This window comes from Apteryx rowi, unplaced genomic scaffold (assembly GCF_003343035.1).
Source record: "Apteryx rowi isolate R43461 unplaced genomic scaffold, aptRow1 scaffold_217, whole genome shotgun sequence".
Taxonomy (NCBI): Eukaryota; Metazoa; Chordata; class Aves; order Apterygiformes; family Apterygidae; genus Apteryx; species Apteryx rowi.
In genome coordinates, this window is record NW_020448497.1 from 411,882 (window position 1) to 429,422 (window position 17,541).

The 17,541-nt window shown below is 37.5% G+C and overlaps 1 protein-coding gene across 1 annotated transcript in view; it reads left to right on the top strand.

The window, feature by feature from the left end:
- Positions 1-17,541, top strand: part of UNC5D (unc-5 netrin receptor D) — a 101,317-nt gene that overhangs the window by 20,384 nt on the left and 63,392 nt on the right. The window lies entirely within an intron of this gene.

Below are 17,541 nucleotides of genomic sequence, written 5' to 3' on the forward strand. Positions count from 1 at the left end.
TAGATGATTGCTGGAGAGAGAAAATCTACTGCAAATAATTGTATTTTTCCGTTTAGCTTTAAATATGCTTTTTGTCAACAAAGCTGAATCTAAACAAGAACCAGTGGAGAGGCTTCAAAATGGTAGGAGCCAGACTGTTCTATGGGGGAAGATGCTCTAAATGTGTTGTGTTTAAAAATACGCTTGACACACTAAAAAAAATACGGTTGTGGAGGGATAGCATGGCATCAAACTACTCTTACCTATCAAAAAGCAGACTGGTAGGTGGTATCTTTCTGCTCTGAAATTATGAAAGGTGAATGTAAAGAACTATTAGCCTGATAGTAACAGTGATACTCAATACTTCCAGGGCTCTCCATGTTGAAAGTGTTTTGCAGCTAATCAGCTATATCCAGCATTGTTCTTGAGTAAAGTTGTTTCTCGGTCACAAATCCTTTCCATGTTGGGTAAGAGGAAGTGACTGTTACAAGATAAGCATACTACATGTACTTTCTGTCTTTTTCTCCCCCCCCCCTTTTTTTTTTTTTTTTTGCTAACTTTGAGGTCTCTCCTGTGGTGTTGTATTTACCAGTGAAGCAGGTTGCCTGCCTAAACAGAAGGATATGCAGGATTTGGAGAGATGGAGAACAGGCCAAGCTAGTATAGCAATTAAAGAAACAAAACCAGCACTGTCACACCATCATTTACCAATGATGATGATGTGCAGCTGCAGAAGTAACAGCTATGCAGCTAGGTGGTCTCTCTAGGCAACAGACTGTTACTGCCCTAATTGAGGAGTTGCGTTTGTGCACGTATGCCTGATTTAGGTTGATGTTAAACTAATTGGATATCAGTGGTAGTACTGCTATAACAGTATATGCTTCAGCCAACAAGTACTTACAGGGAAGATTTGTGAAGCCAATGCTGCCATGGCAAGACAGAGATCAGTAGTTTAAATCTCTCCCGTATGTCTGTCTGCATGAGCAAGTCACCACTTTCAGGCTGCACTGTAGGCACGCCTGTAGGGCTGGAGCTGTGGTGCAGCCGCAGCAATACTGTGCTGTATTTACACTCCCAAACTCTGCAGTGTGGTCTTCAGCATCTTTTGATAAACGGGGGACAAATTACCAGTCAGAAGTTATTTTTGCCTCTTATCTCCATTATCACTATGTTAGGTTCTAATTCAAGGTACAAAAGAAGCAAGGAAAAATACACTCCAGGCAAAGAAACGTGTCCTGTTAGTTAACAAGARGCATACTGAGCAGATGCAATTGAAAATTCAGAAAGAGGGGAGAAGTGCAGCAATTTGGGATGCAAAAGACTGAAGATCAGATAGAAGTGTTAATGACCAAAAGCAAAATAGGTTAAAGATAAGGATGGGTAGTAGATCAACTTGTATCTAGATATCTAATGTTCATTAATCTGTCAAACAACTTTCTGCTGTTACATTCACATCAGCTGTACATTATTTTTACTCATGTTTAGTGTTACTAAAACAACTGTTACTGTATTGCAGAGAATTGCCCAAATTGTTGAAATATCTGTTCTGGTAAGGATATCTATTTGGTAAACAAAATGGACAAAGATGTAATTGCCTAAACATCCCTGGCCTGTGAGAGATTCGTTGCCCCTGCTCTCCGTGGAAGGGATGCTAATCAGTGCCTGCAAAGTTTCCCCTGGACCACCAGTTGGCAACCTCAATGATTTTTTTCTTGCAGAAAAATGTGCACTGCTTAAGCAGGTTTTCTGAGTACGTATCCCTCCAAATTGCCAGTGTATCCTGTCTTAGATAGATTCACTGTCTGTGTGGTAAGAATTTCTGCTTTAGTTTGCACTTTTCACCCCTGTTCACCTCATGCCTTAAAACTAGACAGACTTTATAGTAAAATAAAGTGAGTATTTATTAATAAGATGCCTAAAATAAAGTTCTGATTTACAAGAAAATGGCTGGAAACAAGCAGTTACAAAGTGAATAGTATGCTGCCATGCATGTGCCTCTGTTTTTGCTACTAATTCTCAAAATTAGTGTTTAAAGGGTTAGCAAAAAGTTTTCAATTGAAAAATTTTACAAATCTCATGCATTTTCTTTGAAACCCAAATAAGCAAATTATGACCTGCTGGGTAAATAGATACACTTCAACCTAGCAGGCATGGTTTGTTGAACTGAGTGATTACACACATTTGGCTCTTTTCCAATTTCTGTATAGTTAAATAGTCAAATAATACTTTCCATGCTGTAATTCAGTCATCTGGGAAAGAGGGTGATTTTTACAATTAGAAGTTGATACCTAATTCCGAACTGAACAATAATGGTCAGTAATTCAGTAACTGGTTTTTGTTTGTTTGCTTTGGTTTTATTTTTATTTATTTATTTTTTTTACTGCCTTTTAAAATAACCAGGACCAAATTCATCCCAATAGATCAGTATATTCCTCTGTATATGTTGTGAAAGCTTGTAGTAGGACTATTGTGCATGCCTGTGTGCTGTGTTGTAAGTAAAACTCTAAGTGATAACCCTTTCGTTACTGTTGTTGAATATAGCTCTTTCTAAGAAGACTGGAAATTTGTTTCAGATTACGGAAGGTTCTGTATTAAGCTTTTATTGAATTTGAATTAGCACATCTGAAGAAAGACAGACATCTTGTACAGCTGTATGAAGCAGTTAGCTTTAATGTGACGCAAGGTTTTGTTTTGTTGGGAGACAGCAACTGTGCTCCTTTTCGCTGCGTGTGGAAGGAAGGGAGTCTGTTTTGTGGGCAGCTGCAAGTGCTTAAGTGAAGCTTAGCAAATGGAGTAACTGATGTCACTGCAGGTTACACAACATTTATTCCAAGTGTAAAGATTCAGTGCTGTTGGTGTGTATCACTGTTATAAAAACTGGTGTTAGGGCCCTGAGATATTGGTGAAGAATGTGTTCATTTCATAAAACCAATTACTAAAATGTCAGAGAAGGGTGATGGGGGGAGGTGGGCCTTGGTGTGAAGGACAGAGCAGCTCTACAAGTCACAGGTGCCTGAAGCAGAACTGGCAGCCTAACTACATGTTTGTAGCTCTCTTGTAAAGCTCCAAAACCTGTAAGAGTTGCTTAATTGACAAAAGATTAAAAACAGTAGTATTTGAATTATTCACATTTTCAGATTTTTTCTACGATTGTAAACTGAAAATTTATCCATGTTTTTAATCAAATCTGAGACTTTCAAGTTATTACTTGGTTCCAGAGGCTAGGACTTAAAGAAAACATCAAGGATCATGAGACTTGAGTCAAAGTTTTTAGAGTTAGCAATCTTACAGTTCAGAGGTCCTGTGGAACCAATGCACAAAACAGAATTTATACTTCTATATTATGTATGTTCATTTTTGCTTACCCTATTATTTATGAGCATGGTCCTAATTGAAGATGATTGCATTGCTTGGTACTCATTGTTTAGCAAAAAGCCAATGTGTTTTCAGAAAAATTTATCATTCTGAACTGCACTGCTTTACACTCAACAATTAAACAGAATATTTTTCTTTTATGAAGGTTAGGAATTATATCTGATGAAAAGCTGACATTTTAATTGTTTTCTACAGATTAGAGTTGTAGAGTTCTCAATAAACCCTGATTTACTGATGTTGATTATAAAATTGTTATTGCTGCTAATAAAGCCTGTAAATCTTAACAGGTCATACTGCTTTGGACAATGAAATTTCACATAAAGGCTCAGTATGCAAGGCCAGTTCTATGCTTGTCAAGGTAAACAGTCTACTCAGAATAATTCAATGTCTTTAGAAACTGGGTATCAGAATAGTGGGTCTGGTCTGTGGCAGTAAGTTTGAGGTTATAAGTTCTTTTCATTTTTCAAGTTAAGGAAGACCAGCCCTGTTCAACACTTGAATGGGAAATAACTGAGACAGCCAGTGAGTCTTGTTCTGTATCAATAATTGTTATGTGGAGCACATGGGGGTACTGAGAAGTGAAGAAGGTTTGAAAACCCAGTGCTGGCAACCTGTCTATGGCTCTGATCTGAGAACTGATATCATTAGAGTTTGGATGAAACCCTAGATGAAAACATAAGGCTTAAAGTAACTATGGAAGCTTATCTTCTGTTTCATTAGATGCTAAATAGATGTTCAATGTGGCATTGTTGGGGTTTTTTGGTTGCTTTGTTTTGTTTGTTTTATCCATACTCTGCATGGACCTAGAAATGCAAACTTTTCTATTTGCAGGCTAGAGAGGAGATGCATGCGCCTTTCATGTCATCATGCCAATATCTGTCTGGATGCCTTGGAAAAGATTCTGATCATTTTATTCCATCAAGTTCAGAGACATTATTTTCCCAAAGAGCTCACATTTCCTGTGCTTGCCATAGTCACAAGCTAATCTAGTGATTTATTTCTGACAATGGCTATGAATGACTGATATAGTCAAACCTCTAATAATGCAGTACAGTTTAATAAGAGGCAGACACTTTACAACTGAAAGGAAATTTAAGTTCAGCTCAATTATTTATGTGAGCCTGCCCCCATTAACAACAATATAAATCTTCATCTCTGGAATTGTTTTTCTGCACCTTAAAGGTGCTGAAGGTTTGTTAAATCTAAGGGTAGAAACATTAAAAATAAATGTTCTTTATATAAATGACCTAAATCAGCACTTAATCCTAAAAATCTAAAGTCATTGGTCTTAAAAGAAGTGGAAAGCAGGGTTTCTTTGAAATATCAGGAGTGAAAGGCTTTATTTCCCAATATTCCTTTCCACATTTCTAGTCACTTTTCARATATTCTCACCTAAATGATTTTAACCCCTGCGAACTTTTCCTTCTTTAAAAATCAGTGGATTTCAGCTTAGTTCTTAGTGAGCAGAAGTACTTGTTACTAAATAAATCAAGGGTTCCCAGGCATATATATGCCACTATGTGCCAGCTATGGCAACCTCTTACTGTGCTTTCTGCAGGAGAAAGTGTTTGACTGAGCAGCAACATTAGGGGTCCACACTTGAGAATTCCTGAGATGTCATCGTAGTCAGCATCTCTGCCGAAGGTCCTCTTGGTACTAATCTTTTGGGGGGCCAGAGTCATGTAGTGATCAAGACCAAGCAAACCTCACCGAGAGATATTCTCTAGAGAGAATTCCTCCAGATCTTTTTCTACCACCTGTTCTAGGATGAGTAATGCTTCAGTATCCCATGATATCAGTGGTGATGAAAGTATCTGGATTAAGTTTGCTTTATGTATTAATTTCTACACACAATATATATATTAAAAGAAGTTAGGAGAATATGGATTAAAGGTTTGGATTGTTGKTTTAAATGTATCCAAACTTTATATGGTTTAAAGCTTTGCTTGTATAAATTAATTTACGAATAATGGAAGCTAATGTAACATTGTCAATGCTCTACATGCTCACACAGTTCAGTTTTAGTAAATAGTTTTTAATCTGAATAATACATTAGTAAAAGCAAACAATCAAGGAGGACTACAAATAAAGAACTGCAGTATTCTAATTCAGCTTTAATGTTATATAGAGCGCCAAATCCTGCGGAGGCAAGCACTGATTTTAATGTTGCTTTGAAATGCACTCTACTGTCTTGATTCATTTAGCAGCAAATTTCAATTGCTCGTGTCAGCTAGGTCTTAAGTAACAGATACATGTAAGCAGTATCTCTCTAAATCTGCAATCCCTTTCCAAGAMTTTGATTACAGTCTTCATGGAACCAAAGTCCATTTCTTGTGCATGAAATACTATTAAACGTGTCTGATTTTACTACTGATAAATCCTCATGTGGCAACAGCAGTCACAAAAACTGAGTAAGTGATGTGTTACCTATTGTTTTACCCTAGTGAATTATGAAAACATTTTGAATTCTGTAGCAGTAAGCAGAGGCAGGATAGGCCCTTACCTCTAAGTCTGACAAGAGATACCACGTACCATTTGTTTTGGAACACCTTACCTCTGCTCCTAGGAYGTGCTGCCTTTCAGGTTTAATGCAGGTCCAGCAATTAGCTGTCTCCAACCCTCTAGTCCACACTCTTTCTGTCTCTGCTGCCTTCATTAGCAGGTTTCCAATCTCTGTAGTTTGCCTCTATGAAGAAAGGAACATAAGGAAATTCTGCACATCTCCACTTTGGGAAGTTGCTGGGGATTTGGAGCATTTTGGGTGCATTGCCACTGTAGTAAGAGTAAGAAAACCCAAATCCTGACACTAGGCAGATTCAGAAGAGGTTTTAAATTCTCATGCATTGACATGGGAAGCAAAACAGAGCTAGTGAGCAGCTGTGCTTATAGGCATCAGCACCAACCCAAATAAATTCAGTTTTTATGAGCTAAACATCACAACAAAAAAGAAAATCCAGCATTTAAGCTGAGCATCTGATAATCCCCTGCTGTGGCAAGTGTTGATTTAAATATAACAGAGTCTCTGCTGGCAAAGGCTTGGTGGGACCAGAGCCATTTCTTTCACTGTTGATGCAGAGTTGGCCTAGGGAAGAGACAGTTCTGGCTTTCAATCCCCACAACAGATTTTCCCCATAGATATGTTTATTAATTGTGTGCAATAGGGGTCTCATTTAGCTTGGAGCGTATGCAAAAAGGCAGTTGTGATATAGCATAGGAGTCAGCTAAATTCTCTGTTGAATCCATGTCAACATGTTTTGTTAGACTGCCAGGTGGGTACCTTGGGCTCAGATCTCTGGGCCTGATTCTCTTCTTGCTGAGACTGTTTGTCTCCATGGACATCAGTGGAGCTATTTCTGATTTATATTGGCGGGATGAAAATGAGGGAAGTGGGGCTAAGTTCTCCTCTCTCTAAAAAAGCAGAGTTGAGTATTGAGTTTGCCAGAGCAACATCTTTATCCTTGCCATTGTTGGTTATCTGCATCTCTTTACAAGGCCAACCTTGCTGATTCTGTAAAGCTTGTTTTGGGAACTTTTGTGAGGAAGGCATCAGCAACCCGGGGAGGAAGAGCTTCGCTCCATTAAAAAGTGCTGTTTGCAATGTTGTAGTACATGATGTGTTCCTTGGAGCTGTGATACCCGCTCGTCTGACTAATCTGGAACTTACAACTGCTTCCTCCTCCTGTCCCACATACACTATTCTGTTATTAGAAAGCAAGCTTTACCTCAGCTTCCTGAATGAATACTGGGTCTGGTGCAGTCGAGGAAGCTTGTGCACTCATTGTCACAGCCAGCATTAATGCCCAAACCATGAACAACCTCTGATGGAAGAGAAAGGAAACATCCTGGGCTGCTAAGGCAGAATAAGTGTCAGTCAGTTACAGGAGATCACCATAAACAATACAAAGTACTTTGTTAAAGTAGAATTTCAATCCAGTTTTCTTGTGTAAACCCTGTAGCTCTTATCATTGCTAGGATGGGACATGGCTTGTAGCTGGAGATGAACCTAGAAGAGGCTTCAGGTAGCCTCTTTGCCAAAACTGAAAGCCTTACATATGAAACTAATTCCAAAAACTCACATGTAGTTTCTTACTATTTCTGAAACAGAGCCTGCTATGAAGTTAATATTGAAAAAAAGCCTCAGCAGAACGCATAGGAGAACAGTTTGAATCACTCGATAGGCAAGGTCTGATAGCTTTTCTGTTCACAGATAAAGAAAGAAAGAAAACCTGGTCTAACCAGTAAATTGGTAGATTGATTTTTAAGCTGGTATCACTTTTGGCTCTGGAAAACCTAAATGATATTGGCTCTGGATATATTCAAAGAATCTTCACTGAGCTCTGAAGGGGTGTCTTATCTGAGATATTTCTTGCCTGCTCAGTCATTGCGGCACCTTGGGTTGGCTTACAGCTACATGCCAGGCTCCATGACCTCAGATAGCCCGTCAGTTCATCTGTAAAAATATATCAGATATACCCACAGATTCTTCTGTTAGTGGGCAGTCAATGCTATGTGTGACTAGCCTCGGCGGCTATTAGAAATGCATCGTGTTGTTGAGGTAATGTGCTTCTCGTACTTGGGCTGTATTTTTTTTATCCAGTGCATAGTGCTACATTTTCTATGTTTGTGTGTGCGGCACTTATTATTCTGTAAATTTATTTTATTACTTTGCTTTATTCCCAGGAAGATCCAGGAGTTATTCATGCTGCACTTTGTCTCTCACCAAGAAAGCATTACAATGGTCATCTAAAAGATGACTTTTAGAGTATGTTCATTATCTGTTGTCTTGCATAAAATACACCCTGCATTCAACTTTAGCCAAGCTCTTAAGTCCTGTGTGTGGCTTACAAATGGCTACAGTTCAGCCTTGAAAATGTGAAACCAAGGCTGCCTGGAGCAGATGAGGTATAGCTTAGGTCARAAATGTAAGGGAAATGTTGAAGTGGAAAGCAGAAGTTAGAACAGTCCTAAAATATGGTTGCAAAAACAAAAAAAGCAAATATGGAGGGCTGCCCTGTCCATGTATGGGAGATCATGTTTGTCTGTTTCAAAACAACTCTGGGCATTTTTCAGTTTGTCTGTTGACTAGTTGTTTCCGAATTCATGGTTTTGACAGTATTTTTTAGCAGAAAAGCTCTGAATCTGATTACACTGCTTCCCCACTCTGAACCCAGCTAACTTCTAAGTCATCAGATTCGGCATGCAGTGCTGATAAAGTGCATGCTTCAGGCATTTTCACAATTGTGCCTGCTCTGCTTGTCTTTCTGATAATTTTGAATGCACGAGAAAGCAGTGAATTAGAAGGGTGCTCTTGAAAACAATAGCTGCAAGGTGGTGTTGGCAAAACAGATGCTCCAAGAGTGAACATTGACAGAACTCGCATGCAGATGCCTCCTCACCTTCTGAGTCAATTGAAATGAATGGAAGAAATTGAGAAATTATACATAAGACACAATGACAGAAGATCTCAAGTACTCCAGAGAAGTTGTATGCAACAGCTAGGAAGATTGATGGACTCAACGCACTGTCTTTTAGAAAAGAAGGGCTCATTTAATATCTGTCAGCCAACAGTTTGTAAATAACTTAGCTAGCATGTTGTTACCAAAGAAAGAGCAAGAAATGAAGTATTATAGAGGAAAACCTGTTTGAAAGGAAAACCGTATTTAAAAACAAAAAAGAGAGAAGGTGGTTGTATGGTGCCTAATGGATTTTGTTAGTCTCTCCTGATTTCCCCCCTCCTGCTTTCCAAATTCTTGGGCATCTTCTCTCGGTTCATCCTAAACCTGGAAAAAGGTTTATCAAGAAACAGTTGTGCAKGCCATCTTGAGATTGCTCAAGCAGTAATCTGCTAAAGTCAGAGCTACAGTGTAGTTCTGTCAAGAAGTGGTACAAACTGATTTTGCTTTCCGTTCAAGTAGTTCAGATGTTCTTTAAGAAGTGCTCCATTTTTCAGAGTAAAATATATAATGAGACCTTTTGTTTCTTCTCCTATACATCTACTCAAGTGAATTTCCTGATGCATTCTTTCCTTCTCAGCTACCCTTTACTTTGAATTTTTTCTCTAAATGGTTGCTCTCTAGTCTGTTCTGTTCGGTTTTTTGAAGCTGACAAGCTTCGTATTTGGCAGGGAGGGGTATAAAAAATAGATCCTCCCTTTTGCTGCATTTGACAATCCTGCTGCTCTCCGTGTGTAGTTTGAATATTAGCATTTTCTGTCTCTTCTCCATTGTTTACTACTTTCTTCTCCTTCCCCCTTCCCACTTGAAATAATTCTTCTTTAAAACGTGTACTCTTTGAGGTCCTTTTCCTTCTTGTTCCCCTCCAGCACACAGCTGGTTTCCCCTAGGGCCTCTCTTGGTGTAACACAGCATCTGTGTGGCTCAGATTGCAGGACCGGGGAGCTAAGGTGTGATATTGCACTTGATGTCAGGTACAGTCCAGTAAAATAACTTCTAGATGCTGCTGCATTCTAAAAGAAAGGTTCCATAACCTTTTACATGTAGATTCACAGAGGTGTCTAAAGCAGTTAAACACATCTGGGTCCCTAAGCACTGTTACTCTCTTTTTTGGAAATCTCAGCTTTAAATTGATACACAAAGTCGAAAGAGGTGGAGATGCAACCTGTGAGTTTCTGAACATGTATCAGGCTCATCCTTGAAAAATACATGTACTGCTTTTTTTCTGTGTATTACAGTTCTGCCATTAACATGATATAGTGCTGTTCATACCTATTATCTTTACTATATAAAGCAACTTTGGAAAGATTTCATATCCATAATGCTGGCAGGTTGGTCACCCTAATCATACCTTAGTGTTTTCCTGTACTCTTGCCAGAGGATATTTTCTTTTCTATTAATTTTAAGAACATACTGAGTGCTGCAGTTGCTATCTCTCAGTGACAAACTCAATTACCTTCAAAGTAAAACAATGAAGAATGTGGACAGCTTGATTCTGTCATTTGTGCAGCTCTGTACCAGCTTAAATGTAGCATCTGGAATCAATATGATTAATAGATCCTGGTGCTCTGGGATAGAGTCAGCAAACAGGATAAATTATAACATCCTTTCTGGTTCATTGATGGTAATTCCTTCTTGCTGTCTGATTCTTGATAGCCATGATGTTGTACTCCGTGACTGTTGTCAAACCAATCTTGAGCCATTGCCTGGAAAGTACTCAGTCAATACCCATTTAGTTAAGTTTGGGATAACGTGTTCTGTATGTTTCACTTTATTACTGCTTCAGAGAGTAAAATATTACTTCTTTTGGGTATGGGAGCAAAAATAAGTGCTTACTTTTGTAGCTAGTCATCTCCTTAAACAACTTTAGTTCCTTTCACTGTTTGGGGCAGGTGTTGTGATATGTTGGGGGCATATTAGAAATGTGTTTTCCATCACTGACACAAGGGCTTTGAAATTCTCAGGGTGTCATAGGTTGTTCCTGTTTAATTCAATGGGCTTGATAATCAGGTTTTTAAATGCTGTTTTAATTGGACAGCCAGCTTCCATATTCAAATTAACCATCAAAAGGAGTTTCTGTGACCTTCTTGAGACCTGGATTAAAAGTAAATTTAGTGTGTCGTAAATTTAAAGAGTGATGTGGAACTGGTACTCCTGTGAAAATGGAGCAATTCCTATAACTGTCATTGAAATAAATGCGGTTAGCTTGTGGTGAATTTAGTAAATTCTATCACCTTCAGTAGTTACTATTGATATATACTGTTCCTTAGAAAAATCAAGCTCTTCCTATTGAAGCTGCATTTAAGCCATGGTATTTGAGATTAGCATTTATAAACCTCTAATTTTCAATAAATAAATAAACAAAAACTAAAAATCTTTAACTTACTAGACTGTGCTTGCCTTTGCAAGAACAGTGCTGCAGTGATTATGCTACTAAACGTGAGGCCTGCGGTTTTGTGGTCGAATGTGGTATTAGTTCAGGGGAGCCAAATCCCGACTTGAAATGCCAGATGGGAAACTCTGTTGAAGCCCATTGCAATGCATGAAGTGCAAATCTGAGCAGAAGTTGACCTTAAAATTTATTCTAAACCCCTTTTATTATAAATAAATACTCTTTGAGACTAAACTTCTGAAAAGCTTGCGATATTTATGAGCATTAGCAGCAACTTGCAGATTTTTCTACAACTACTGAGTTTTTTTATAATAAAAGGGCAGTTGTTGTGCTAAACTGTATTAGTGACGAGTGTAAGCTTGTGTTGACCTGCTGAGGTTTGTAGAATACTCTAAAATATCTTTATCATTTAATGTATTTTTTAAAGATTTAAATGTGCTGTATCTGGTGCTACTTTTTCAAATGTTTAACATAGATTTTGACATTTTAATGGACTGCTGTGGATGTTCCAGTGAATATCTGCATGAGTTCTGATGGTTTATTTACCGCTATGGGTTTTAATGGAAATGTAAAATAATTTCTCTTCTGGGCAGTACATATTCCATTCCAAATACATCAACAAAGTGTGAAACCCACATAAAATTCAAAAGCTGCAAGTATTCCAAAAGTAGTGAGAGTCATTGCTGGTATTTTACATAGGCTTGTATATTTATGGGACTTGTACACATACTGTAAAATGTAATATAGCAGGATAACTGTATTGTAATAAACCACTAGCAAAAAAGGCTGGTGAATTATAGTCTTCAATGAATCTTGTTTCTAGTTATAGAAAACAGTATGATTACTAAATGCAAACAGCATGCATTTTATGCAGTTAGTTATAGATCTTGTGTCTTGTGTCTGGAATATCAATATTTGCTTTACTTCTAAGGTACATTAGTTACAAATACAATAAGTGTGTTTCATTTTTCACCAAAGACATTTCACTTCCAAGTCTGAGCTCAGTATGTGCAATATGTCTAAATGATTATTTGTCTAAATGTAGGCTCTTCCTAAAGACTGGTTTTACTTAAGCAACTACTGCAGCCAACAGTGACTTTTTTTAAACTTATAAAATCAATGGAAGTTGTAAGAAATTTAATAATCAACTTGCACATGACAAAATTGGATCACATTGCATTAGGAACAATGAAAGTCGATTCCTCTTTCCATGTGAAGGAATTAAGGAAATTCTTATTGTTACTAATGAGAAGTAGGTTTTAGCATTTCAGAGCCTCTAACTTTCCTCTGTAGTTGGCTGGTGTCGTATATGCCTTGAACGCTCTGAGGGTTTAGTAGATGCATCAGTCCATACATATATCAGCCCCTCTGCACAAGAGGGCCGTCTTGCATTTTAGATCTTCAGCTTGCTACTGAAGTATTGCTTCCAACTGTTAACAAAGAGTATTGTTTCTGAAAAGAAATTTGGTCACATTGCAAATTCAGGTTTAATTGTAGTTGCTAATTTCACTAAAGAGACACGCTCACCTTGAAGTAGTCCATGCTGTATTATGATGGTTAGCAGGTCAGACTTCTAAGGTATAAAAAAGGTATTAAAATGATGAATTCGGTCTTCTGAGGTGCTACACTTACAGTAGGGCATAGATAGCCTTCAGCTCATTTGGGTGCAAAGCCAGCTGACAAATAAAATTAAAATTATGGTCGAAGGTCTTCCCTTTTGTTCTGGTATGTGTACTCTATGGAATTACTACTCATGAGTTATACTTTAAAAATACTTACGTTTTAGAAAAAAATCACTATTCTAGAAAGCAATGTTTTAATGACAGTTCATACACATTCCACAGCATCTTCTGGAGATAATAAGAATCACACAAATACCTAATTTATGAATATTCTCCATGCGGTATTGTATATAAGATCGCTTTTGGCATAAAGTAGTAAAGAGTTGTAAAGTACATATATCACTTTGGAAGTCACTATGCATATTTGTATCTAAAGTTAYGTCATTTGAATTCTTGAGCAGCTCATGATTTTTCATGGACTCAATTGTGAAAGCCTTGTGGTTTCTTCTTTTTTATAATTTGATATTTCATAATTCAGTCTGTCTTTTGGGAGATCAGGTTCTGTTAACTACAGCACCACTTGCAGAGTGAGCAGCAATTATTCATTTAGTTGGGGAAAAGAGGTATTTCTCCAAGGAGTATATGACTTTTTTTTTTCTTCTTCTTCAAAGAATTCAAAGAAATTCAAAATTTTTTATTAGACCCTATCCAGCACTGTACCTATAGTGAAAAAGGCCACAGATTAAAGCAGCAGTTACTAGCCTAATAAAACTAAATGGCTTCTTATGTGGACAAGGCAGTTTTGAAACCATTTAGAACATAAAATTCTACTGAAGAGTCTTTACATATTTTTGGAAGTATCAAATTACCTTTCCTTTAATCTCTTTTTATCAGCTCTCAACACACCCTACTGAATGAAACTGAGCAACCTCTAAATGTCGATTCTATTTTACTGAAACCATACAGCAGCTTACTTGTAATTGCTCAGTTTAATTATTCTGGTAATTTCTACTCCAATTTTCTTTGTTCTGCATTTTAAAATGCTGCCATTTCTTTCTCTTGCACACACACAGACACAGACAAACACAAATGGACCCTGTTCAGTTTGGACTTTTAGCTGCTTTTAAGAGCAACTTCATCATTTTCATTTTTCATACTTGTCTTTACATCTAACAGAGATTGTGAAATGTACAGTTATTTTGGATAATGCATTATGGGCTGGTCTGGACTGCTTGGGTTCAGGGCACCACAATCATTTAATACTATGTAGGCCTTTGTTCTGTAAAACATCTGCAGTTAAAGCCTTTTGTTTATGCCTGTGACTGTAGGGCAAAACCCTTGCCCTTCATCACCTCTCTCTGTTGAAAGAAATGGGTGCTTCAGTGTTATCTTTCTGTCCGTCTTTCCTGAAGTACTTCATCTTTAATACCCTGAGTACCTTTTTTACTTGGCCTAGATCATGTATTAGATATTACAACAGCAGCTGTAATGCACAGGGCACAGAGCCTGGAGTAATATTCTGTAGAGGTTCAAACAAAGAACAGGTTTCAGAGTAAAAGGCTTGTGATTATCAGTGCTTGTAAAAACCATTTTAATGCTGTTGCTCAATATGATAAAGTAAAAAGCCTTAGATTTCACTGTGATTCTATATAATTGGGGATTGTCTATAAAAAGGATATGCCTTTGCATAGAACTGGTAGTCTTTTTAAAATGTTGCAAATATTTTAGCATATTTTGTTAGCTGCATAGCTGTATATATTTCAGAGCAACACAACCAATTACGTAAATTGAGATACCCGCTTGTGCAGCTTAAGCTAATGGTCAGTTGTTTTTTTTTCCTGTTTGCTTTGTTACAATTGCATTTTTCAAGATTTGTTTGCTAAACTATTTAATGTTGCTCTGCGATGTATTTTGGATGCTCTTTTTTGACATTGGCAACTCTGAAATGTTATGGAGAGCCCACGTTGTCAACTCAATGCTTTTTTTCTCATGTTTGTCATCTCGTTGTCCTCTAATGTTTATCCTTGTTTCCGCTGCAGACAGTTGACCAGCAAACAAAGATCCCTTTTAAAACATACCTGAATGGGCAAACAAGGTCAGCCAGGTATGCTGCATGAGTCACACATGGCTACTGAGCCTTCCCATAGAAAAAGGTCTTGAAAACACTTTATCTTTTTTCAACATCAGTGTTAACAAAGTGACATATCCTGACTTGAAGTGAAGTAAATGAAGTAAAACAGACTATCAGTTTTTGATCCTCTCACATTAGTGCCCATTTCTCTAAATTGCACTCTCACAATCATAACAGGAGCAGCTGTTTTAATGTCAGTTGTGTCTAGCTCTAATCTAGAAGAGGAAAAGTGAGGGGAAAAAGCAAGATGTCCTTGGAGTAGAGCATTTCCATATCTATTGCATTTCACTGCAGATTCAAATGTTGTTACTAGAAAGTGACTATCTTGTGATGAATGGCAACCCATGTCCTCACAGTAATTTTGTTTTCTTAGCCTGTTAACTGCCTTTGATGCTGTTCTTACTCTTCCTTATTATTTTTGTGACTTCTGTGCAGCTGAAGTTTCCTTTTACATCTAAGCTCCTCTACCAACTCTGTCTCCCTCTTGATATCAGGAATACCCAAATATGTCCATCTTTTCCCGTGGGCTGTCTTCTGCACAAACAAAGGAGATGTTTACATGACCATATGTTCAATTCTTTTAGCAAAGATCCTTATAGATGAATTCCCTGTTCCTGTCCAAATCTTTGTCTAATTGCATATTTCCAAACATGTCCATCTCATGAATCTTTTGTCACCAACCCACGCTGAATGGACTCAATATAAATAGATTTTTCCTTTCTCTCTGCAGAGACATGTATGTATGTAGTTACAATGCAGTGGGACTAACCTTGATGTACGTCACAATGGGACCAAGGGAGAGCAGTGCAGTCTGACGATTTGTGGTGTCTTCTCCTCCTGTAGTCATTGGGAGCTCCACTTAAAGATACAAAATTTAAGATAAAAATCTACCCCCTTATACATGGGTTTCTTAACTTCATGGGAAGGGGAAAACTTGCATTTGTTGTTGGTGGTTTTTTTGTTTTTTTTGTTTTTTTTTAAAGCACACTTTATTCTTTTTCAGAGGTGAAAAGATTGTTGTTAGCAGTGATAGCACGGTGATTAGGGAAACATTTCAACCAATCCGACCGTGCTGGTATGAGGAAGCAAAGCCGGAACACATTGGTAGATACCTATTTCAGGACACTTTACAACTTCTAACTAGTAGGCACATTTGTTATTGCACTTTCTATTTGCATTGCTGTTTACTACATGCCTTTCGTGTCTAATATAGAAAGGGTTCTCTCTATTCTGATTCTGGTGAAGTAATATACTTCTGCTGGTCATTTTATAATCTGGAATAAATATATTTAAATTACTGTGAGACTGAAATGCTGTAACATTAAAGGTTTAGGGAATGTTTTACCTCTCCAAACATAAATCTGTACCTATTTAAATTGCAAACAGAATATTATAAGAGAAAGCAGTAAGTTATTAAAGTTGCGAATCTGGTGCTCAGCTGCATTTAGTATGCATCCAGTAACACAGCCTAATGTAACACATCTGTTAACTAATAACTGTATTTCTTCAAATGTAGACATAGCGTTTGAGTTTAAGTACTTCCTCCAGTGAGAAGTACGTGAGTTAGAGAAGGATGATTCATTAATAGATCTTAAGGATGTTTCACTTCAGTAAGATCTCACAGTTACTATCTTGAAATTCTCATATCTGAAGACTACTATTTACAAAGGAGAGCAATGTTATGTATTAATGATTCACCGTAACTCTTGAGAACAGTATAGCCTTGGGTTCTGTAATGCGCAGTACAGGAGTGCAGAAGTTGCTGCGGTAATCAAGACTAGGAGACCACACAAACAACCAAAGGGAAGTAATTTATTGCTTATAGTCTTAGAATATTTATCCTGATGCTACAGAATGCAATAGCCAATACTCTTGTTTCTGAATTGTGGATTCTGGTAGGTCAATTCCTGGAACATATACTACTTGTTAATGAGCTTGACATATTGGTAGAAAAGTTACCAAAAATACTGCCATTTTTTAACACAGCACAGTAAAATAAATTGAAATGAAATAACCTGTAGTTACCTCAAATAAAGAATATGGGAGGGGGAACTGAATTCGGTAAATGACTAATAGTGAATACTCAGCTGAAGTTCATTTCCTTTGAGATAAATAGCTAAGTGAGAAACTGTGGTCTGGTGTAGATACTATTTGGTTCAGACATAAGTAACTGAAGTTCTGAGAGTTCATAGCTGGAAAGTATTTCCCACCTGCAAACTCGGATTAATAATATCCACTGCTCTGAAAATGTCTGAATCAAAGATACATATGAAAGTGAACGCTGTTRACATTGACACTGACCTGGAGGGTGAAGCAACTCCAATAGAATACTCCTTGTGATCCTGCATCTGTGAAGTGCAGTCAGGGTAAAGACAGTCACTGCTTTATTTGCAGTGCTAAAGTTTCACTGTTAAGTTGAGTCTACTGGTAATTGATAAAAACATGGTTTTGTCTCCCGATCCATGCAGTTTTTAAATCAATAATGACGTGATCTGGTTAAGAGGCATGGATCTTCACTGCCTTACTCCATTTCCATTTTTGTAAGTGTGTGAAAAGCTGGGTGCGAAATGCTAATTAATCAGAATGTCTTGCACTCTGTAAAAGCTTGATGAAGGCACAAACTACAAAGCAGGGAAATCTCGAGYCAAA